General features: G+C 39.3%; 2 pseudogenes across 1 annotated transcript; both read right to left on the bottom strand.

The window, feature by feature from the left end:
• Nucleotides 1-343: 343 nt before the first annotated feature.
• On the bottom strand, nt 344-14,550 carry LOC101711680 (mas-related G protein-coupled receptor member X2-like; annotated as a pseudogene). The gene is made up of 3 exons (XR_015451419.1): nt 13,898-14,550; nt 9,282-9,340; nt 344-1,768 (listed from the first exon to the last, which is right to left on the bottom strand). The product of XR_015451419.1 is annotated as a mas-related G protein-coupled receptor member X2-like (transcript).
• A 557-nt stretch (nt 14,551-15,107) lies between these two features.
• Nucleotides 15,108-17,201, bottom strand: LOC101719846 (importin subunit alpha-1 pseudogene; annotated as a pseudogene).
• Between the last annotated feature and the right edge of the window lie 6,748 nt (nt 17,202-23,949).

Here is a 23,949-nt window from a genome sequence, read left to right as displayed (position 1 = left end):
AAATAGGAAGAAAAGTGGCAAAGGGGAAGGGGAATTGTGAGGGGTAGGGGAAAGGATAGAAGGGAAAGGAATAAATGTGAGAAAAGGAAAAACATGGGAACAAAGTCTTTGTAAATAGGGAGGGGTGGAGGAGTTGAAGGGAGTGCAGGGCAATGGAGAAAAAATAAGAGCCAAGATATATTATGTAAAGGTACAAATTCCCAATAATGAATGTCAGCATATTGTATACTTAAAATGTACCAATAAAATCAATGAATGAAAAAAATATGATGAATGGTTAAAATAAAGAAATAGCCATTTAGCAAGAAATTATTTTATTTAAATTGTTTGAATAATTTGTTGACTGATTGAAAAATGTTGAGTGATGGCTATTAATAAATAACTCTCTGATTATGCACAGTTTCAGCCTGGTGTTCAGGTAAATTGCCAACAGCCTGAAATAACTTGGCACATATGCACACAGATACACAAACATACACATGGTGAGAGAAAGCACAGGTTTGTAAATATTTTAGTTTTTATAGCCATATGGTCTATGTTACAATAATTTAGTTCTGCTGTTGTTTGTGAAACTAGCCCCAGAGAATCATAGATATGTGGACATATGTCTGTATCTATGTCTCTCTGTCTCTATTTCTACAAATATATCTCTTGGTATGTAAATGTATATCTATATCTGTAAAGGGTTATGGTCCTTCACAATTATTTATGTAATCTTCTAAAGGTATTTCTTCTCTGAGTGAACCCTAGTAGATACAGAATTAGTACATTAAAGGTATACTGACATTTCCACACTTTATTGAGGAAGACTTTCTTCACTTTTCTTTTCCTCCTCAGTTGTGTCCTCCAAGGCCTTCTGCAGAACCAGCTTCAGAGACTTCTGCTGCAGCCACTGATGCTGTTTCTGCCTAAAGGACCCAACAAAGAAGTAAATGATGGGGTTGGCACTGCTATTAATGCTAGAAAGGAAAAAAGAAATACTTCAAAGATCATTTGAAATCCTAAGACGAATCCTGTAGGACATAAACCACAGGATGCCTACAGGCAGGCCACAGAGGAAGAAAACCAGCACTGAGAGCCCAAGGGTCACATACAGCCTGGTCAGTCACAACCTCTTGGATCCACATAGGATCCTGACCATCAGGGCCAGGCTGGACCCAGAGAGAATCACTAATAAAAAGATCGGCCATGCAGCTGTGATGAAGTGCATTATCGAACATAGATCATATTTATTGTTAAACAATAAGCTGCAGAAGGTGTGTATCAGAATGATAAGAAGCAGGGACAGAGCCCAGAGCAGGGCACATGCGACAGCTGACATGTATCTTGGGCGGTGGTAGTGGTACCAGATGGGGAACAGGACTGACAGGCAGCACTCGGAGCTGATGGCACTGATCATGCTGAGGCCTGTGATGTAGGAAGACAACCCCATGGACTGTACGTATAGGTAGTACATGTGGTTAATGTTGCCAGTGAGTTTCCCCAGGTAGAATATGATGAAGCTACAGAGGAAATGGAAGTCAGCGGCAGCTAGGTTGAGGATGTAGACTGAGATGGCGTTCCTGGATATGCGGAATCCCAGGAACCACAGCACAATTGCATTTCCAGCGAGCCCAATCAGGGCAATGATGAAGATCAGCCATTCTGGGATCAGGAGCTCATTGTTGACAGGTGGAAGAACAGTTGAGCTACTTGTATTCACCATTGTGGGTTCCATGCCACCAGCTGGGTGGTTGGATTCATGCTCACAAACTCTCCGCTTGTGCCCCTGGGAACAGAAACAAGAATTGAGAAACTGCTGCATGATGCCTGATTTTCAGGTCCACCGTGCTATGTGGGAATCACTGTTCCTGTTTTCCCAGGAACAAACAAAGGCTTGTAGAAGTTAAGGAATCTGTCAAAGGCTGGAGACCCATAAAACCTGTATTCAAAACCAATTATTATTGACTGTAAGTGCTGGGTCTCTCTACTGTTGCACAGGTCTACAGACAGAGTAAAATTCTGTACTCCAGTCATGCACATGGATCTCAGCAATTCCTTCCAGAAGCTATGCTATGTGTCCAGAATTTATTGAGGAAGGAAGAGAAAAATCTAAGGTGGGGTCTGTGAGAATAAGAAAGAACTATGGACCGAGGCATTGTGCTGTCCTGGGCCAGAAATTTTCTCTTAGGTAAAAAATGGAAAAATACAAAGACTCTGGACCATGTTTGTGACTAAGTGTGCCCTGTCCATGTAGAATAAAGAAACCTTGCTTCGGGGCATGAGGGGAATGTTACCACTTGCTCAAACAGGTATGAGGATGGCTGGTCCCGGTGCACTCATGTATTAGCTATTTTCCCAATGTGGGACAAAATAAATACCCAACACCCACAATTTAAAGGAAAGGAGATGTATTTGACTCATAGTTTCCAGTGAGTTCTATCCTTAGCTGGCAGAAACAGCATGGTGGAAAGGCCTGGCAGAGGATAGTTGCTCATCTCATGGAAGCCAGCAAGCAGAGGGAGATGAGTAGTGAGAGGGAGATACACTCTCCAAAGGAAGGCCAGGTACTCTCTCCTAAGAGCACATTCAGCTATGAACTCAGGAATGGACTAATGCATTGATGAGTACAATTACCTTTCAAAAGTATCATCTCTGAGCACATGAGACTTTCAGCGGGTATTTTAGATCTAAATCATAACAGTTAAATAGCTCAGTGTGTCAGTGATCGAAGTCAGGAGCACTTCTGTTTCCCTAATGTCTAGCTTCACGTGCAGCATGCTGTGTTCTCAATATTTATTTAATGAATGAATTCATGAATGAGGAGCATAATGGTAGTAGAAGCTTTGGGTTAAATAGAAAATAAAGAAGAAAGCATAATTAAAGCTATTAGAGCATTCAAATAAAAATGAAAGGAATAAAATTTCATTTATTATAATTCTTTTTGCGGACAGCTCTGTGTGTTAGGAAGAATTACTAATGTGTTCTTAAATGATTGAAGTTGGCCACTAATGTTCCTTTTAGGTGAGGACATAAAATAGCTTTGTTGAGCACCTAGGAGGATTTTGGTGCAGTGTGGGAGTAGGATTTGAGCTGGAGCTGAGTTGGCCAGGAATATAATGGTCAAAGAGTAAGTGAGCTTGAGGTCTAAGAACCACTGAAAGAGCTACTTGAAGTATGGAAATATTTAAAGAAAGAATAATAAGTGTTGTGCTGTGGCATGTACACTACAAACCTACTCAATTTCTTTTCCCAGAAGATGTTTTGTAAAATTTTCTCTGCAGATGAAAGCTTTTAGGTGAGGCATCTTTGAGTGAAACAGAAGTGCAAAGCTTGGAATATAAAGCCACAAGTTCATTGAGATTTTAATGGAGAGTGCAGCACTTTACATCTGAATGAGAAATACAATGTGATTGAGAGTTTACCAGATATTTCATCTTTGAATCCTCTCAAGGACCTACAAGGTGCGAGCATTCATTCCATTTTACAGTAGATTGGGTTGGAACACAAGAGGAGGAGTGATTTGTCCTGATTTAACACTGTGGGATGAACCCAGCACTGTTGCCTCAGGGTCCACTGTTCTGACTGCAGACTCAGCACCACAGAACTGCGGACAGCACCCAGGGGAAAGCAAAGCAGTAATTTCAAGGGTAAATCCAGTTGGCTGCCCAAATTGTGTATTAAATAAGATCTATCATGAAAACCTCCAAGAATGAGGGGAAGGGAAGCCAATACAATATGTGAGGAGAAAAATGACAAGTGGACAGAAACCAAATAAGAGCAAATATTAGTTAGGGCCCTGAAGCCTCCCTTGCCTCACAAAGGCAGCCATGGCTGTCTGACTTAGCAGTGTCATTTGGACAAAAGGCCCCAGCTGGAAAGACCACACATCCTCCTCTGAGGGTGCAGAGAGGCATCCAGATATAAATCCATTCATCATGAGCTCCCTTAGAGAGACAATCTTCCATTCTTACATAGCCCAATGAAGATGTGGGAGGACAATGAGAATCTCTGTTGTTCATGTTCAGGGAACTTCAGTTTGAACATCTGCTTTTAGAGCTGCTGGAGATGCCACCAGGAGACTGGATGGCATGTGGCAAGATTCATGCCATGTGGATTTCTGCCTGCAGAGCTGTGTGTTGGCAATGACAGTTTTTCTCCACCTGCCTGGTCATCCTCTCCTGCTTCACCTGTAGCCATAAATATGTTCTTACTCCATCAACTGCTCATCTTTCTAGTCATTCCAGTAGCTGGGTGTATGTATTTTTCTTTCTTGCTTGCCTTAGGGTGCTTTACTATGCATCATTAATTTCTCTTAACTATGGCTAGCTTTGTAAACAGTCAACTAAAAAAACTTGTCATTTATTTCAGTTTTGGCTAACCACTTCTTTCCGGTGTCTTTTCAAATGTTCCATGGAGAATAACATTGGAAAGATGTAAAACAATGAAACCTGGGTTTACAGCAGCTCAGATCTGGGATGCAATGCCCACATTCACCTTGCTTATTAAATGAATTTAAGAAGCAGTAGTCTCCCTGTGATAGCAGCAGATTTGAATGGCTGGAAAAGAGAGAAGTGGGGAGATGGATCAGAATGGACAGTGTTATGAATAACCCCATGAAGTTGAGGCTACCAGTACCCAGTTTTCAGAAGGAAGCTTCATGTCTCCTCCCATTCTCTGAAGGAAGTTTTAGGACTCCATGTATGTAGTATCCAGAGTGGAAAAATATAAACAGATAAAAACCTTAACAAATTTTATAAATAAGGTAGGTCTTGACATATACTCTTACTTGTCTTCTACTCTGGAGGTGAAGAGCTGACCTGTGCAGAAGAGGAAGAACCTTTCTTGGACTAAATAATATCAGAGTACCCTTCTATGTCTACTCAAGTGAGAGATGCTTACAGGAGTTGGAGTAAAAGCTGGAAACCAAGCAAGGCTTATCAAAATGCTGGGCAGCCCCTATGATTTCCTGCACAGACAAATCGGAGACTAGAGAGGTTTGTGATGTGATTCTTCACAGAGATGTTTCTGGGTATTTCCAAATTCTACTCACATATTAGCCTCTCCCATCCCATAATATGACATTACTTCTCTATCAATAGTTGCTATTCTGGAGCCTTTAATTGCCAAAAATATGACTAGGCCAACAGCAATAGCAAGCAATATGAGCTTGCCTGTGAGGCTTTATATCTAAAGAATAAATTTTATCTTAGTGTCATTTACCTTAGTGTCATTTATCTTAGTCATTTTTATCTTAGTATCACCAAGATCTGTTTCTTTTTTTCTTTGCATGTTTTCCTGATCTAGTAGTAACAGAGTAGTGTGTGTCTTCATTCCAAATGCCAGACAAGTAAGTGCAAGTTGACAGTGTCCCTCGATCCCATTGTCCAGTGGTCACTGCTTGCTACTGCTACCATTTTTATTCCTTTTATTATCATTAGCTCTGAATAGTTGTTCTGACTGATATCTAGATGTCCCCTAAGAGCCTCACTTACTCATAGGCAAGGCTTTTGGAAGGTGACTTAATTACGGGGCACTACAGCTAACTTTCTGTTAGGAGGTGAGCCCTGGTTAGAGGTAGGTCACTGGAAGCATGACCTGAAAGGGAGTATCTTCCTCCCTGGCCCCTCTCTTCTCTCTCTGCTTCCTGGCCACCATGTGAGCAGCTTTCTTCTGCCTAGGCCCTTACACCATGGTTTTCTGCCTTGGAGCCAATCAACTATGGACTAAAATGCAGGTAAAAATAAACCTCTCTTCTATTAAGTTGTGTGTGTTGGGTTTTGTGTCCTAGCAATGAAGAAAGTGACCAAGACAATAGTAAATGTGTATTTCAATTTTTATTTTATCATATGAAAGAGTGGATCAGTTGACTTCCCTTATGCAATATAGAGTTCAACTTACATGATATATCCTTTTTTCCCTCAAATTAATACCTGTTATTTATTTATTCTCATTTAGTGCAAATATTCAGAATATTAAGTCTTTGTGATTTTCATTTTCATTTTTTATGCTACAGGCAAATTAAGTTACTTGTCATTTTTAGTAATGTCATTTGCATTAAATTTATTTTAACCATGAAAAAATTATATAATGGATTTATTCTGCAAATATTATTAAGGACATTCTTATATGCAGAAATTTATCCTTCCAATATTCAAATGCTAAAATCCTAACCCCAAACATCTCTGAATATGACTGTATTTAGAGATGAAATGTTAAAAGTTCAATTAAGTTAAAATGATGCCAGTTGGTGGAGACTTAATTCAATGTGAGCAATGCATTGATAAGAAGAGGAGATTAGGACACAGACACACAGAGAGATCACCATGTGAGATGGGAGAAGACCCCAACTATAAACCAAGCATAGAAGCCTCAGACAAAGCAAAACTCACATCAGATATCGCTACATACCTTTTAGAGCTGTGTATCAGTCAGTGCTCTCTAGAGGAACAGATTTAATGTAGGAGTGGATAAATGGAAAAATACTCAGAGTTTTGAAACTCGAACATTTGAATGTTGACAAGGATTTAGAGAAAGTAGATTAATCATACATTGCTGGTGAGATAATAAAATGGTATACTCTAGAAAACTTTTTAATTTTCTGAAAAAGTTAAACATATACCACAGTACCACTAGAAGTCTACAATAGGCATTTTTCCTAGAGAAAGGAAATTTATATTCACTTAAAAACCTGTGCACAAATGTTTATACAAGCATTATTTATAATAAACTGGAAACAAACGAATGTCCTTCCTTTAGTGACTAGTGAAACTGAGCATAGTATTGTATACCCATACAATGGGATAGCACTCAGAAAGGAAAGCAACAGATGATCAATATACATAAGTATTAGGATGGATCTTGAAGACATTATGCTGAGTGAAAAATCCAAACACAAAAGGTTAGAAAGTGTATACAATTTATATAACAGCTTTAAAACGATAAAATTAGAGATGGAGAACAGGTCAAATATTGCCATGGGTTTGGGAAGTAGGAGTCAGGTGAGTTTGATTACAAGGAGAGGCCACAGGAGTTTTTGCATGGTGAAGAGAGTTCTGTATCTCATGGGATGGTTGTTGTGCATGTGTCAAAATGTGGCACACAGAGGTCAACTTCTCAAAAGAAAAGTGAGTGCACACAAAAACTGGTGAAGTCAGAATGGCATCTCTAGCATTGATAATTACATCGCACCAATTTGATCTTTGATAAAGAGGCCAGAAACATACACTGGAGAAAAGATAGCCTCTTAAAAATATGTTGGGAAATTGGCTATCCACATGGAGAAGATTGACTCATATATCTAGACCTTTATGTCTCACCATATACTAAACTAAAATAAAAATGCATCAAAGATCTGAATGTTAAAGCAGAAACACTTAACCCACTGGAAGATAATACCAGATAGATCTGTCTTAGTTACTCTTCTTGTTGCTGAGACAAAATACATGACACCTAAAGTTAAAGGAGAAAAGGATTATTTGGCTCACAATGTGTAGCAGTTTCAGTCTATAATCGGATAGCTCCAAGGCATGCCAGAGGGGCATTGCAGAGGAGAAACCATTCATGGCAGGCAGAATATAGCAAAAGCAAGCAAGAGACAAGCTACAAGCCTCCTTTCTGTCCCTTGTAGCTTCTCCAGGCTACCCACACTTAGGGTGAGTAGCACTCACACCCTTAATTCTAGTGCCCTTGATCCTAGCATTGCACCTTGAATCAATCCCAGCATCACACACTCTAGATCCAGCCACCTCTGAAAGGCCCCATCTATAACTGTATGAGGCTTTCGGGGGACATCTAGCCACAAGCTATAATAAGGCAAAACTCTTGAAATCATAGGCATAGGCAAACATTTTCTGAACAGAACTCTGGTTGCTCAGGAATAATTACCAAGAATCAGCAAATGTGATCATATCAAATTAGAAAGCTTCTACACAGCAAAAGAAACAAAGAGGGTGAAAAGAAATCCTGCAGAATGGGAAATTTTTTTTTGCCAGCTATTCTTTTGACAGAGGACTAATATTTAGAATATATAAATACCTAAAAAAATTAGACTCTCCAAAATAAAAGACCCTATCAAAAATGGGCAAGTGAAATGAATAGTTACCTCACAGAAGTATGTAAGACCCATAACTACTGAAGAAATGCTCAACATCTCTGGTCACTAGAGAAATGCAATTTAAAACAACACTGAGATTCCATATTACTCCAGAAAGAATAGCTATCATCAGGAAATCAAATAATAACAAATGCTAGCAAGGTTGTGGGGACAAAGGAACCTTTTAACATTATTGGTGGGAATGTAAGCAAGTACAATTACTATGGAAACCAGTATGGAGATTCCTCAAAAAACTAAAACTAGAAAATGTATTTGACCCAGTGATTCCTCTTCTGGGTAGCTTCCTGAAAGAGTTATAAACATCATATTTCAGTAATATATACATACCCATGTTTATAGTAGCACAGTTCATAATAGTTAAATCCTGGAAGCAGCCTATGTCCATCAACAGATGAATGGATAAAGAAAATGAGGTATTTCCACACAACAGAGCACAACTCTGCCGTAAAGAAAGAAACTTGGGTTTCTTGTAGGAAAATGGATGCACCTTGAGACCATAATTTTAAGTGAAATAAACTAGAACCCACAAGTTTAAAAATCACATTGTTTCTCTAATAAGAGAAACCCAAATTATAAGTAAAGAGCAAAAGAAAAGATAGATAACAGAAAGTAGGGAGATAGCTCTTTCTGAAATGGGAAGGGATGAAGGAAGGGTGGAGTGAGGGGAGAGAATGGGATGAAAAAAGGAGTTGAGATGTATTATGTGCTTGTATGAACTCCCCACAAGGAATGTAATCATTATGTATTGCAAATATATACTAATAAAATAAAACAAAATTTAAAAAAGACTTTAGTTAAGAAAAGACTCTAGTAAATAACCTATCAATGTACTTTAAAGAACCAGAGACAGAAGAAAAAAAATCAAACACCATATTTATTAAAAAAGGAAAGGCTAAGATTAGAGCAAAAATAAATGTGATTCACAAAAACATACTTTATCTTTTTATTATAATGAAATATTTAAAAATGATAGCAACTGAATTTTACAAAAATAAAAAAGAAACAACAAAGAAAAAATGCTAATAAAAAATCTATGCTTCAACTCTATTACTTCCCACATATTTTAGGTTTTGGGTGTCCCATTTTACATCTTTCTATATTGCTTATCTCTGAATGTATCATTGTAGTTATTAATATTTTTAATTTTATAAAAAATTTCATAGCAAAATAATAAGAGAATAACAACCTTGTCTTCATTGTCTTCAGAGTAGTTACTTGGAATACAAGACATAGACCAAAAAGATTCTTAAAAAGAAGAAACAAACAGTTAATAACACAAAGCTTTCTTTTCGATGAACTAAGATAAAGTGGTAGTATCAATGAAACAAATTAGCATATATATTAAAATAGTTTTAAAACAATGGAATAGGTAATTTTGTGAAGTATTTGAAATTCTCCCAATTTTCTATGTATTTCTCTTCTATTTTGCTCTTTGTTTATACCACACACACACACATTAGTGTTTCTAATATAAGAGAAACCATGCAATATTTAAGCTTGTGTGCCTCACGTATTTCACCTAACATTGCGTTCTCATCTTACATCTCTTCACTTATAAATGTCTCCAGTTTATCTTCCTTTATAACAGCAGAGTACTAAATCTTCATTCTAACTATATGAATGGTTTAATCTCCATGTTTAAAATATTAGAGCATTCTGAACTTGTCTATATATTGCTCTTACCAATGAGTTTCATAAGTTCTGATGATTTCTTCTTACTTACTAACATTTCTTCCTTTTTGTTTGAAGAATTCTCTTTAGAATTTCTTGTAGGCCTTGTCGGGTGTTGATAAATTCTCTCAGCTTTTTTTTTTTCTTTCAGCTTTTTGTTTGTCTGAGAATCATATTATTTCTCCTTCCTTTTAAAAGTATACCTTTGGTTGGTACAGTGTTTGCTTGGTACAATCCTTCACAATGGTGTAAATCTTATATTGCTCCTTCTCTACTGTCATCAAATTAGACATCTTTATTTTTCCTTTCCTCTTGTTGTTTGAGAATGCTATCTTTGTCTTTAACATTTGACAGCTTAACTTAATGTCTTTGTTAAGCTGAACCTGATTAGTGATTTTTGATATTAATGTACTTGGCTATTTGTATCTGCTCTAGGTTTGGGAAGTTTTCTCCTGTTATCTCTTTGAATGAGCTTTTTATTCTTTGAGCAGTCTTAAATATCTCTTGAATCCAGTCACCCAAATTATTTTGTTATTAAACTTGTTATTTAATGCTGTCATAATATTCTCATAAGCTTTTATTTTTTTTAAATTTTAATTTTAATTTTTGGTACCAGGGATCAAACTGGGGTCCTTGCACTTTTGAGGCAGGCTCATAAGTTTTAAAAAACTCCTCTTCATCATTGTTACTGTTTTGCCCTTGAACTCTGTATTGTGAAAAGGCCTGTCTTTGAGTCATTGATTGTTATTTATTTTGATCTACTCTGTGATTGGTGCCTTCTACTTTGGTTTTAATTTTATTTAGTGCACTTTTGTGCTCCAAGACTTTGCTTAGATTTTAATAATTACTTCAATTTCTCTGTTCTCTGATAGAACACTGATTTGTTCTTCTCTACTTTCTTAAAATTTTTTTCAGTTGCATTAAAACAACTTTTTTGAATTTTATATCCCTGAGTTTAAACATATAGTTTACCATTTGGTCATATCTTGGCACTTTAATTTGTTCTTCAGAGGAGACCATGGTGCCCTGAAGGTTTTATTTTCTTCTTTTCCTCCTCCTCTTTCTTCTATTTCTTATTCATTTATTTGTTTTTATGGTGTGGATTGAACCTGATGTGTCATACATGTTAAACAAGCATTCTACCCCAGACCTCCCTAAAAATTCTTGATGTTTGCTGTTGTATGACTACATCAACAGCACAATGAAAGATTATGATTTGTTTTAGTGCTTGTAATCTGACCTTGTGTCTATCCTTCCAGAAACTAAGCAGACTGCATATTTTCTCTGAGCCAGTGTCACTTCTGATATTTTAACACTAGAAAGCACTCTAATTCTGGGTTTGAAATGATTTCACTGTTGGTGTGTTGTTGCTGTTTCTCCACTAGAGAGTGAGCCAAATACAAGTTTGTCTGAAACTACACTTGATATGTCTAGTGCCTAAAAAGTGGGGTTTGTCTCTACAAGCCTCTGCCATGTGTCATGGTAGGCAAAGGCACCTTGTCTAATCAATATGTGACACGCTGAGTTTCTTGTGGCTCTGGGCCTCATCAGAGATGGATCAGCCCCAGTCTACTATGTAATAACTTGACTCTAACCTTTTTTTTCCCTCAAGCAGACTATTACTCCCTGCATTGTACAAGATGGGACTGGGAGAAGGATGGAAAGGATACTGCTCCCATTGCCACAATTCTGGGTCACACTCAGAGCCGACAGCCCATTGAGACCAGTGCAGCACAAGGGAAGACCACTACCCAAAACAGTCTACCTGCTGCTGTGGTAAACTCATGGTTGAGATCCCTGCAGTCAGCCACAGACAATGCTGGTCAGGGTATAAGTTCAGTCAGTTGGGGCCGTGTGTCTCTCTGCCTGGTAACAGGCAAGGTCCAGAGGCTCCATCCAAGGGCACTTGTTTGGTGACACAGGTTGTTGGCATCTGACTAATGTTAGGGTTCAGGGATCTGATACTGAGTTCCAAGGCAAAGTCCCATGCTTACTGCTCTGTCTCCACTGGGTGGAGTTTTGTCCAAGTTCTATTCTCTGAGGCCAGGGGTGTTGGTGGAGGAAGTAGTTGCTTAACTCTCAATGCTGACAGTAAGCTAGGTTACACTTGAGTCACTGTGATGAGTAAGATTAACTGTCAACTTGTTTGGTTTGGGAGCCTTTTGTGGGATTAGTGAAGTACACTTATGGGTATATTTGGGTGGGTCATGAAGGTGGAAGCTTGGGTCCTATATGGGATCCCTGACCCCTTCCTCTCTGGCACTGCTCCAATGCTTTGCTTCCTGGCAACCATGAACAAACCATCTTTACTCTGCCCTGCCCTTCTAGCATGATTTTTCTGCCTCTGAGGTAGCAGACCTGAAATCATGAGCCAAATTAAACTTTTGCTCCTCTAAGTTGCAGGTGTTGGGTACAGTGTCTTAGTAACAGGAAAGCTGAATGATACAGCCACATAGCTATGAGGACCTTCACAATCTAAGGGTAAACTGACACCCATACTGAGGCTGGAAAAGAAGTCTCGCTGTAGGGCATGGATCTCTGCTTGGTGTAAAGGCCGTTGTAGAGACTGTTGGCAAACCTTGGCCTGGGCTTAGGGATATTTGGCTCTGCCTGCTGCTGGGTCTCACTCAGTATATCTTGCCCTGAGCTCCAAGGCAAAGTCTCATGCTCACTTTCCTAACTACCACCAGGCAGATGGAGTCTTCCAAGAAGTACTGCCCGAGGTTGGGCCATGAATGATGGGGACAGTCTCCTGGTCACCTGGCTAATGCATGTCCAGAGGCTCAGTCTTTGGGGACTTTTCCAAGGGTTTTCCAAGTCTGTAAAAGGCTTGTTACTGGATTCTAATTCTGAGGCTTGAATTAATTCTCTTCCCCTCCCTCGAAAGGCAGATATTTCCCTGTACGCTGTGCTTCTTAGGGGTGGGGAAGTGTGACACAGGCAAGTCTTTCCTTCCTCCTTTAATGCGTGTTTTCTTATCACACTTAAACAAGGCACTGTGGTCTCCCACCTGGTTTCCTCAGCTCTTGTGCAGGTCCTTTGGTGAATGACTAGCAGTTCAATGTTGTCTCTCTGTGGGGGATGATTGCTTACTCAGCCATTATCTTTATCCTTAAATTCCTGCAGTTCACTTAAAGAGAAGTTTTTTGTTTTTGCTTCTTTTTGAGACAGGACCTTGCTATGCTGTTCAGGTCAGCCATGAACTCACTAGGTAGAACAGGCTGGCCTTGAACTTGCAGCGATGCTCCTGCCTCAGCCTCTCGAGAGTTGAGATTACAGGTTTATGCTGCCAGGCTTAGCGTAAAGAGGATTTAAAAAAGAGGATTATTCTGAATTACTTTTCTGTCATTTCATAGCTCTCTCTTTGTTCAGAGTCCAATATTGGAACTTTTCTAGTTTCTTTTGAAGATATTATATTTCCTGAGGTTTTTTTTTTTTTTTTTCGGTACCGGGGATTGAACTCAGGACCTTGTGCTTGCGAGGAAGGTGCGGTGCCACTGAGCTAAGTCTCCAGCCTCTTATACATCCTGTAACCTTTTTCGATTTTGGGGCATTTACAGAGACTAGTAACTATTCTCTTTCAGGTTCTTTTTTATGGTTTTACTCTTCTTCTATGGCAGGGGTACATATTTACTCTGGTCCCACATATGATTCTGAGTGGACTAGCTGCTAATCACCCCAGGCAGGCAGAGCATACTTTTTAGTTTTTCTAGATGGCCGGACTATTATTGCCTTTGCTCTTAAAGTGGGTGGGACAGCTTACTGGGCTCTAGTATCTGGTAAGAACTGGCTGAGATCTGTGATTAGGCTGGGCTAGTAGATGTGTACTGCAAGTGCCTCACATCTGGCCGGGCCATAGCATATAGTCCTGGGTCAGAAGGTATAGTGGTTGAGTTCATCAGTTGAACAGGTTTTAAGGTTAACTGGATCAGGATGGACCCTGATTATCAATCTTGGTTATCAGATTTGAATGCCCTATCAGTACCAAAATCATCAGGAGGGAGCATCAGGTTTTCCTTCTGTTGCCTCTCTGATTAGCAAAACTCGACTCCAATGTGGAGCTATGTGGATATGGACTAAACAGAAATATTCAACAGTGGCTTTGGAAATAAGTTCTGGATAAACTCTTACCTTCCCTCCATTCTTCTTGCTGGAGATGACAAACTGTCCTGTGTTGAAGGGAAGAGACTCCTGTGGGATTGTCAGTCATTAAAGAGCACTTGTTGGCCTTGGTGAAGAACCTTCAGGAGCCAGAAGGAAGTGTGGTGCCTAGGCGAGCCTTAGCAAGATGCTGGACAGCCCTGTGGTTTCCTGTGCAGATCCCAGCTAGCAAATGAGAGTATGGGATGCACTGAGTCATGTTTCTCACAAGACGTTTGTCAACATTTAGTCTGATGCTACTTCTGTCTCTCATCCTTTGTGTATCTCCACCCCACACTGCCTTCCTTTCTGTAACTGATTGTTGTTTTGGGGCTCTTGCTGACCACTAACGGAAAGTTGTGTAAGCTGTGCTGGGAAGCTCTGTAATAAAAACAAAGTACACACTCTTTAGTTGTCCCTCAAGGCCCTTTATGGTCTTGTCCTGGCATTTTTTAAATCACAGCAGAAATGCACGCATATTTACAACTTCTTTTCAAATCACAAATAAATGTATCAAGTAAAAAGCGAAATGTCTTGCAAAATCTGCTATTCTCTAGAAGTAACAAATTAGTAGAGTTTTTTCTTAAATCTCTTATTACTTAAAATTATAGCTTGACCAATGAATGTTTATTTCTATTTTTCTATTTGTTTGTATTAAGAAATATACAAACCAACTTCTCCCATGAGATAAAAAGAAATGAGCACACATTATAGTCACATGACTCCCAACAACAGGCAGGGAGAGGTGAGAATTGAATTTAACCAGGTAGGTTTTATGTGTCAAACAGCAGTAGGGAGTGTTGCAGTAGTTCCTCTCTAAATGTCTTGTAGAATTCAGCAATGAAGCAATTGGGATGCAGGCTTTTCTTAGTTGATAAGTTTTTAATTACGTTTTCAATTTCATTGGTTGATATTGGGTTGTTCAGAATTTTTAGGTCTTCTTCGTTCAACTTTGGTAATTCATATGTATCTAGGAATCTGTCCATATCTTCTGTGTTGTCCATCTTATTGGTGTATAGGTTCTGGAAGTAGGTATTGATGATCCTCTGGATTTCTGCTGGGTCTGTTGTAATTTCACCCTTTTCTTTCCTAATTGCATGGATTTGGGCCTTTTCTTTCCTTTTTCTGATAAGGTTGGCTAAGGGTTTGTCAATTTTGTTGATTCTTTCGAAGAACCAACTCCTGGCTTCATTGGTTTTTTTGTATGAGTCTCTTAGTCTCCATTGCATTGATTTCTCCTCTCATCTTTATAATTTCCTCCCTTGTATGAGCTTTGGGTTTGTCCTGCTCTTCTTTTAGTTTCTTTTTTTTTTTTGGTGGAATTTAATCTTTGTTTACAGGACACTGCAAAATATGAAATTCCACATAGAAATAAGAAACCCCTTCAGAGGATAAGCTTCAAACAGTGTGTACAGTTTGGAACTGTTCAAGTATAGTTTCGTTGTACAAAGTGCTACAATAACAAAACACATTTAAAAAGAGTTCTTAGTAGAGAAACAGAAGACAAACTTATACCGAACATAGTACACAACAAAAATTTGATGCCTTCCTCAGCTGCACCATCTAGATGTTAAAGGTACCAGAAGCCCCATCCTGAACTTGGAAGGTATAGCCTTCAGAGGTCGTTTTGGCACAACATTTTGATCTTCTTCTTCCTCTAGTGAGAAATACTTCTCAATGAAGTTTAATGAGGCCTTGTACACAGACTCATTTTCATGGTTCTGTAGAGCTTCAATTTTGTCCAAGCCACCACATTCTTCAATCATTATACTAAGCTTCTCAGTTTCACTTAGTTTCTCAGCAGCGTGGAAGATATTTGAAATGGCATCCAGAATAACCAGAATAATTTTCGTATCTTTCGCAGTTAAGAGGTTCATCAGTGGTTCTATTATACCACAGTGAACAAGATAGGCAATCTGTTCAACTGTCTCACCACTTGTGTAGTTGGTCACAGCCCACACAGCTTCCTTTTCTTTCTTAACATCTGCCTTAGAGAGGACACTGACGAGGAATGGGACTACCATGATTCGCAACTTGCTGCATCTGGTCCTCATGGCCAGCTGTGATGTTTGACATTGTCCAGGCAGCTTCCTTCTGAATATTGGTTTTGGGGTGGGTGAGCAGGCTGGGAAAGACAGCAAGTGCTCCTGCATCTATCACAATCTGAGTCTGTTCATCTGTTCCAGTGACAATATTCCCTATGGCTCTTAGCGTGGGAGTCATAATAGGCAATTCTTTTGATCCTAGAAGCTTCACCAGATGGGGCACAACCCCCATTTTTACAACCATTTCAATACATTAATTTGGACCATCTGTAAGGTAAGAAATAGCCCAGCAAGTATCCGCTAATACTTCCAGATCATTGTGATGCAGGAGACGAACCAAAGTAGGAAGAATTTGCTCAACAGCATCTAACGGGGGTGCAGGATTCTTGTTAAGGCAGAGGTTTGAAAGTGTCCAGGTAAGGTTATGTAAGCAACCACCTGCTAAAGATGATATACCAGGAACTCCAAGAAGAGCCAAGAGTGGGTAAACTGTACCATATTTGACAACCAAGTCTCAGAAAACTGAACCATCACCTGCAATGTTTCCTAGAGCCCATACAGCTTGTTCACTGATGTGAGCATGGGGAGATGCCGAGAGAGAAATGAGTGCTGGGATAGCGCCTCCGTCCACCACAGCCTTGGTCTGTTCTGAAGACCCAGAAGCAATGTTAGTGGGTGCCTAAGCAGACTCAAACTGGATGGGACTACAATCAGTTCTGTCCAAGAAGGACGCAAATTTTGGAATCAAACCAGCCCAGATTATGTGGTCAATGGGGGGCTGTTTTTCTTGAGAAAGCCGTTTCCTGGCAGCTTGAGTAGCTTGGAGCTGGCCTTCCAGATTATTGCTATTTATGACTTTGACAATGTCATCAACAGTCCAATTCACAGTACCCTGGGTGTTTCGGTTTTCCTGCAGTGGTGAAGTAGCATCAACAGGAAATGAGCTGACATTCCTCCTTTTCAGCATCTGATCATCCTTCTTAGCTTTCCTTAGCTCCACATTAACTTCTATTCTTTGCTGCCTCATTTCTGTACTGTCTTTTCCCTTGTTCTTGAATCTGTTCAGCTGGGCAGCTGGTGCATTAGCATTCTCATTGGTGGACATGGTTATGAGACAAAGAGAGAAAGCTCTTCAAGTTTTCAGCACTATGGATGTAGTTTTAGTCAAAGAATTATCCTTTTACTTCCCACCCCCCACAAAGGGATGAACTTCCTGCAGCAGATCGGCTGCAGACAGAGTGCTACCGACAGATCCACCACAGCTGAGCCCAGAAACAGTGTGCCTCATGCAGCCTGCTGGCGTGATTTCTGCTCTTCTTTTTCCAGAAGCTTGAGGTTCAGCATCAGGTTGTTTAATTGGGCTCATTCTATTTTCCTAATATGTATATTCAGTGCTATGAATTTCCCTCATAAGACTGCTTTCATTGTGTCCCATAGATTCTGATATGTTGTATTGTCACAGTCATTTAAATAAAGGAACTGTCTGATTTCTTCTTTAATTTCCTCTGTGACCCATTGGTTATTCAGAAGTGTGTTGTTCACTTTCCACATGTTTATGAAATTTTTCCTGTTTCTTTTGCTATGGATCTCCAATTTCATCACATCATGGTCTGATAATATAAAGGGGATAACTTCAATTCCTTTGCACTTACTTAAACATGTTCTATGCACAAGTATGTGGTCTATTTTGGAGAATGACCCATGTGCAGCTGAGAAGAATGTGTATTCTGATTTTGTGAGGCACAACACTCTGTAAACATCTGTTAAGTTCATTTGTTCAAGAGTTCAATTGAGTCCTAGTATTTCATTACTTATTTTTTGTCCAGTTGATGTGTCTATTTGTGACAGTGGGGTACTGAGGTCCCCTACTACAATTGTATTAGTGCATATATGACTTTTCATGTCCGTTAGTATTTGTATTATATAGTTGGGTGCACTAGAGTTTGGTGCATAGATATTTATGATTGTCATCTCTTCCTCTTGGATTCTTCCCTTTACAAGGATGTAGTGTCCTTCTTTGTCTCTCTTAATCAGTGTTGGTTTGAAATCTACTTGATCTGCAAAGAGGATAGCTACTCCTGCTTTTTTGGGGGTTCCTGTCCCATAGAATATTGTTTTCCACCCTTTAACTTTCAGTCTATGAGTTTCCTTTTGAATTAAGTGTGTTTCTTGTATGCAGCATATTGTTGGATTTTGCTTCTTAACCCATTCTGCCAGTCTATTTCTTTTGATTGGTGAATTGAGACCATTAACATTGATGGTTACAAGTGAAACGTATTGACTTATCATTGTCATGACTTTTTCTTTTTGTTAGGTTCTCCCCCTTTCCACTTAATTTCTTGTCATGCCAGATGGGTTCATTCTGCTTTGCTTCCTGGGGTTGTGATCCTCAATGTCTGTTCCTAGGATATTGTGTAAAATTCTTTGGAGTGCTGGTTTGGTATTCACAAAGTTCCTAAGGTGCTCTTTGTCATGAAAGTATCTTATTTCTCCATCAGTTTTGAAAGATAGTTTTGCAGGGTACATCAATCTGGGTTGGAGGCTGTTTTCTTTTAGGGCTTGGAACATGTCACTCCAAGGTCTTCTTGCCTTGATGGTTTGTGTTGAGAAGTCTGCTGTGATTCTGATGGGCTTTCCTTTGTAGGTGATTTGTTTCTTTTCTCTGACTGCTTGTAGAACTTTGTTCTTCTGTTGAGTTTCTGGAATCTTAACAATTATATACCTATATGTAGATTTTTTTTGATCAAGGCTATTTGGAGTCCTATATGCCTCACTTATCTGTATGTCAAGCTCTTTTCCCCTGCTTGGGAAGTTTTCTGACATTACTTTTGTGAAGAGTTTTTTTTTATGTCATCTGCACTCTCTCCTTTTTTTTCATTGACTCCAATCAGTCTTATGTTATTCTTCTTTGCATCATCTAGCAGCTGCTGGATTGATTTCTCATGTTCCCTTACAATTTTGAAGCAATTTTTCTTTTCCTGGTCACTAATTGCAATCTTATCTTCTATATCTGAAATTCTGTCCTCACATTGGCTCATTCTGCTGTGTAGACTTTCAGTGGAGTTTTTCATCTCCTGGAAATCTGTTTGTATCTGTTTTATGGATTCCATTTGTTTCCTATGTTGGGATTCCATCATGTTCCTCAGCTCCTCTCTAGATTTATTAATCATGTCTTGCACTACGAGCACAATCTCTGCTGTTATCTGAGAAATTATTTCTGATTTCATTTTTTCCAGATCTTCTTTTGTTGCCAGTTCAGTGGGTCCAGATGGTTGAGTATCAGAGTGTTCCATCTCATTTCCCTTTGGGATTGCTGTAGGTGATCTGGAAGTCTGGTTTTGAGACTTATTTATGTGTCTTCTCATTTTGGCCTGGGGGAGGGGTGGTACTGTTGTTGCCCACGTGACTCACCTCTGATTTGGGAGAGGTGGGACAGTGGCTCAGAAGCCCCTTCCTCTGGGCCAGGAGCAGCGGGAAGGATGGTGGGCCCAATGCTTTTTCCTCTGGGCTGGGAGTGGTGGAATGGATGGTGGCCGGGAAGCCCCTTCCTCTGGGCCAGGAGCAGTGGGACAGTGGCTCAGAAGCCCCTACCTCTGGGTGGCAAGCGGTGGGACTATTGGTTGATTTCTTGATGGTAGCCATTCTTTCTGTAGTGAGATGGAATTTAAGTATGGTTTTAATTTGCATTTCTAGAATGGTAAGGAATGTTAAACAATTGCTCATGTATTTAGCCATTTGTGTTTCTTCATCTGAGAAGTGTCTATTCATTTCAGATGCCAGAAGCCCATTTTTAAATTGGATCTTTAAATTTTGGGAATCTCATATTTTTGAGTTCTTTATATATTCTAGATATAATCCTTTGTCTGAGGAGTAGCTGGAAAACTTTTTTTCCCATTCTGTAGATTGTGTCTTCACTCTGTTAATGGTTTCCTTTGCTGGGCACAGTTTTTGTTGACTCTAAATATTGGATTCTCTCTACTGCTTCACAGGTCCTTTATGACAATATGAATAATATTCTGTAGTCCATTACCTCTTGTGTACCAGCCTCTCCCATCTCACCTTATCTGGTCTGCTTCTTTGCAAGTAATTGCTACGCTGGAGCCTTAATTTCTAATGATGAGCCCATGGCAGAAGCAATGGCTCGCACCAAGACCTTGACTATAAGCCCAGAAAACTAAAGGATAAAGTCTATCTTAGTGTCATTCGAGGTTCACCATGGTCTGACTCCCTTTTTTGTGGTGTGTTTTCTGATATGATGGTAATTAATTCACATGCATGTTTTAACATTCAGCGATGTGAATACAAGGTTACACTCTCCCTGAATCTCTTTCTCAACAGGCCAATGCTTGCTTCCCTTGTCAGTGTTGTTTCTTTTATTACCTTTGTTCTGAATGGTGAACTTGCATTTCCATTTTTAAGAAAATATATGGAAGGGCCAGAGATTTACCTCAGTGGTTTTGCCACCTGCTGCACAAGCACAAGAACCTGAGTTTGATCCCTGGTACCAAAAAAAAAGAAGGAAAATATATGGAAAGTGGATTAATTGATTCTCCTTAGGAAATGTAGCATTTAGCATATATAAGGTAATCTTTTTCTTCTCAGAAATTAATGAAATTTGTTACTTATTTACTTTCACTTCATATTGATTTTTAGAACAGTGTCTTTCCCATTTTGTGCTTTATGCTTCAAGCACGTTTATCATCATTTTTAGTAATGACATTTGAATTACATTTTTTCAATTAATAAGAAAATTATACAACAGATTAATTTTGCAAATATTAAAGACCTTTGATACATAGGATTTTGTTTCTATAGAATTCAGATGTTAAAATCCTAACTACAAAGCATCTCTGAATGTAAATATATTTGGAGATGATGTGCTTAAATAATTAGGTAAGTGGGTCGCACAGAAGACGCCGAATCACCCTGCTGCAGACAGGGAGGTCTGCCCATGCCCTACCGAGGTCCTGAGTCACACGGAAGACACCGATTCACCCTGCTGTACACAGGCAGCCACTTGGTTCTACACTACAAAGACACAGAAGACACCAGACCACCAGACCAAGGTATTGAGTCCCACTGTTCCCGGCCCAGAGGGAGGGGCTTCTGAGCCACCATCCCACTGCTCCTGGTCCAGAGGAAGGGGCTTCCCTGGCCACCATCCCTCCTGCTGCTCCCAGTCCACAGGAAAGGGCTTTTGGGTCACCATCCCTACTGTTGCTCCCGGCCCCTGTCCCACCTCACCCAGCTCAGAGGAGGTAATCCGTGCAGGCACTCACAGCCCACCACCCCAGTCAAAATGAGAAAACACATAAATAAGTCTCAAAACCAGACTTCCAGATCACCTGCAGCAACCCCAAAGGGAAATGAGATGGAACACTCTGATACTCAACCATCTGGACCCACTGAACTGGCAACAAAAGGGGATCTGGAAAAAGTAAAATCAGAAATAATTTCTCAGATAACAGGAGAAATTGTGCCCCTAGTGCAAGACATGATTAATAAATCTAGAGAGGAGCTGAGGAACATGATGGAATCCCAACATAGGAAACAAATGGAATCCGTAAAACAGATGCAAATAGATTTCCAGGAGATGAAAAACTCCACTGAAAGTCTACACAGCAGAATGAGCCAATGTGAGGACAGAATTTCAGATATAGAAGATAAGATTGCAATTAGTGACCAGGAAAAGAAAAATTGCTTCAAAATTGTAAGGGAACATGAGAAATCAATCCAGCAGCTGCTAGATGATGCAAAGAAGAATAACATAAGACTGATTGGAGTCAATGAAAAAAAAGGAGAGAGTGCAGATGACATAAAAAAAAACTCTTCACAAAAGTAATGTCAGAAAACTTCCCAAGCAGGGGAAAAGAGCTTGACATACAGATAAGTGAGGCATATAGGACTCCAAATAGCCTTGATCAAAAAAAATCTACATATAGGTATATAATTGTTAAGATTCCAGAAACTCAACAGAAGAACAAAGTTCTACAAGCAGTCAGAGAAAAGAAACAAATCACCTACAAAGGAAAGCCCATCAGAATCACAGCAGACTTCTCAACACAAACCATCAAGGCAAGAAGACCTTGGAGTGACATGTTCCAAGCCCTAAAAGAAAACAGCCTCCAACCCAGATTGATGTACCCTGCAAAACTATCTTTCAAAACTGATGGAGAAATAAGATACTTTCATGACAAAGAGCACCTTAGGAACTTTGTGAATACCAAACCAGCACTCCAAAGAATTTTACACAATATCCTAGGAACAGACATTGAGGATCACAACCCCAGGAAGCAAAGCAGAATGAACCCATCTGGCATGACAAGAAATTAAATGGAAAGGGGGAGAACCCAATGAAAAGAAAAACTCATGGCAATGACAAGTCAATACATTTCAGTTATAACCATCAATGTTAATGGTCTCAATTCACCAATCAAAAGAAATAGACTGGCAGAATGGGTTAAGAAGCAAAATCCAACAATATGCTGCATACAAGAAACACACTTAATTCAAAAGGAAACTCATAGACTGAAAGTTAAAGGGTGGAAAACAATATTCTATGGGACAGGAACCCCCAAAAAAGCAGGAGTAGTTATCCTCTTTGCAGATCAAGTAGATTTCAAACCAACACTGATTAAGAGAGACAAAGAAGGACACTACATCCTTGTAAAGGGAAGAATCCAAGAGGAAGAGATGACAATCATAAATATCTATGCACCAAACTCTAGTGCACCCAACTATATAATACAAATACTAACGGACATGAAAAGTCATATATGCACTAGTATAATTGTAGTAGGGGACCTCAGTACCCCACTGTCACAAATAGATAGATCAACTAGACAAAAAATAAGTAATGAAATACTAGGACTCAATTGAACTCTTGAACAAATGAACTTAACAGATGTTTACAGAGTGTTGTGCCTCACAAAATCAGAATACACATTCTTCTCAGCTGCACATGGCTCATCCTCCAAAATAGACCACATACTTGTGCATAGAACATGTTTAAGTAAGTGCAAAAGAATTGAAGTTATCCCCTGTATATTATCAGACCATAGTGCAATCAAATTGGAGATCCATAGCAAAAGAAACTCAAAAAATTTCATAAACACATGGAAATTGAACAACACACTTCTGAATAACCAATGGGTCACAGAGGAAATTAAAGAAGAAATCAGACAGTTCCTTCAATTAAATGACAATGACAATACAACATATCGGAATCTATGGGAAACAATGAAAGCAGTCTTACAAGGGAAATTCATAGCAGTGAATATGCATATTAGGAAAACAGAATGAGCCCAATTAAACAACCTGATGCTGAACCTCAAGCTTCTAGAAAAAGAAGAGCAGGACAACCCCAAAGCTCATACAAGGGAGGAAATTATAAAGATCAGAGGAGAAATCAATGCAATTGAGACTAAGAGAATGATACAAAAAATCAGTGAAGCCAAGAGTTGGTTCTTTGAAAGAATCAACAAAATTGATAAATCTTTAGCCAACCTTGTCAGAAAAAGGAAAGAAAAGGCCCAAATCCATTAATTAGCAATGAAAAGGGTGAAATTACAACAGACCCAGCAGAAATCCAGAGGATCATCAATATCTACTTCCAGAACCTATACGCCAATAAGATGGACAACACAGAAGAAATGGACTGATTCCTAGATACGTATGAATTACCAAAGTTGAATGAAGAAGACTTAAAAATTCTGAACAACCCAATATCAACCAGTGAAATTGAAAATGTAATTAAAAACTTATCAACTAAGAAAAGGCCGGGCCCTGATGGCTTCACTGCTGAATTCTACAAGACATTTAGAGAGGAACTGCTGCCACTACTGTTTAAACTCTTCAATGAAATTGAAAGGGAAGCAATACTCCTAAATTCATTCCTGGAAGCAAGCATCACCTTGATCCCCAAAGCAGAGAAAGACCCAACTGAAAAAGAGAACTATAGGCCAATCTCACTAATGAACATAGATGGAAAAATCCTTA

The sequence above is a fragment of the Heterocephalus glaber genome, unplaced genomic scaffold (genome assembly GCF_053883595.1).
Source record: "Heterocephalus glaber isolate CG9 unplaced genomic scaffold, H.glaber_assembly_v1.0 deba00001428, whole genome shotgun sequence".
Classification (NCBI taxonomy): Eukaryota; Metazoa; Chordata; class Mammalia; order Rodentia; family Bathyergidae; genus Heterocephalus; species Heterocephalus glaber.
Note: the sequence above shows the minus strand (reverse complement) of the source record. Positions and strands in the feature narration are given on the sequence as shown.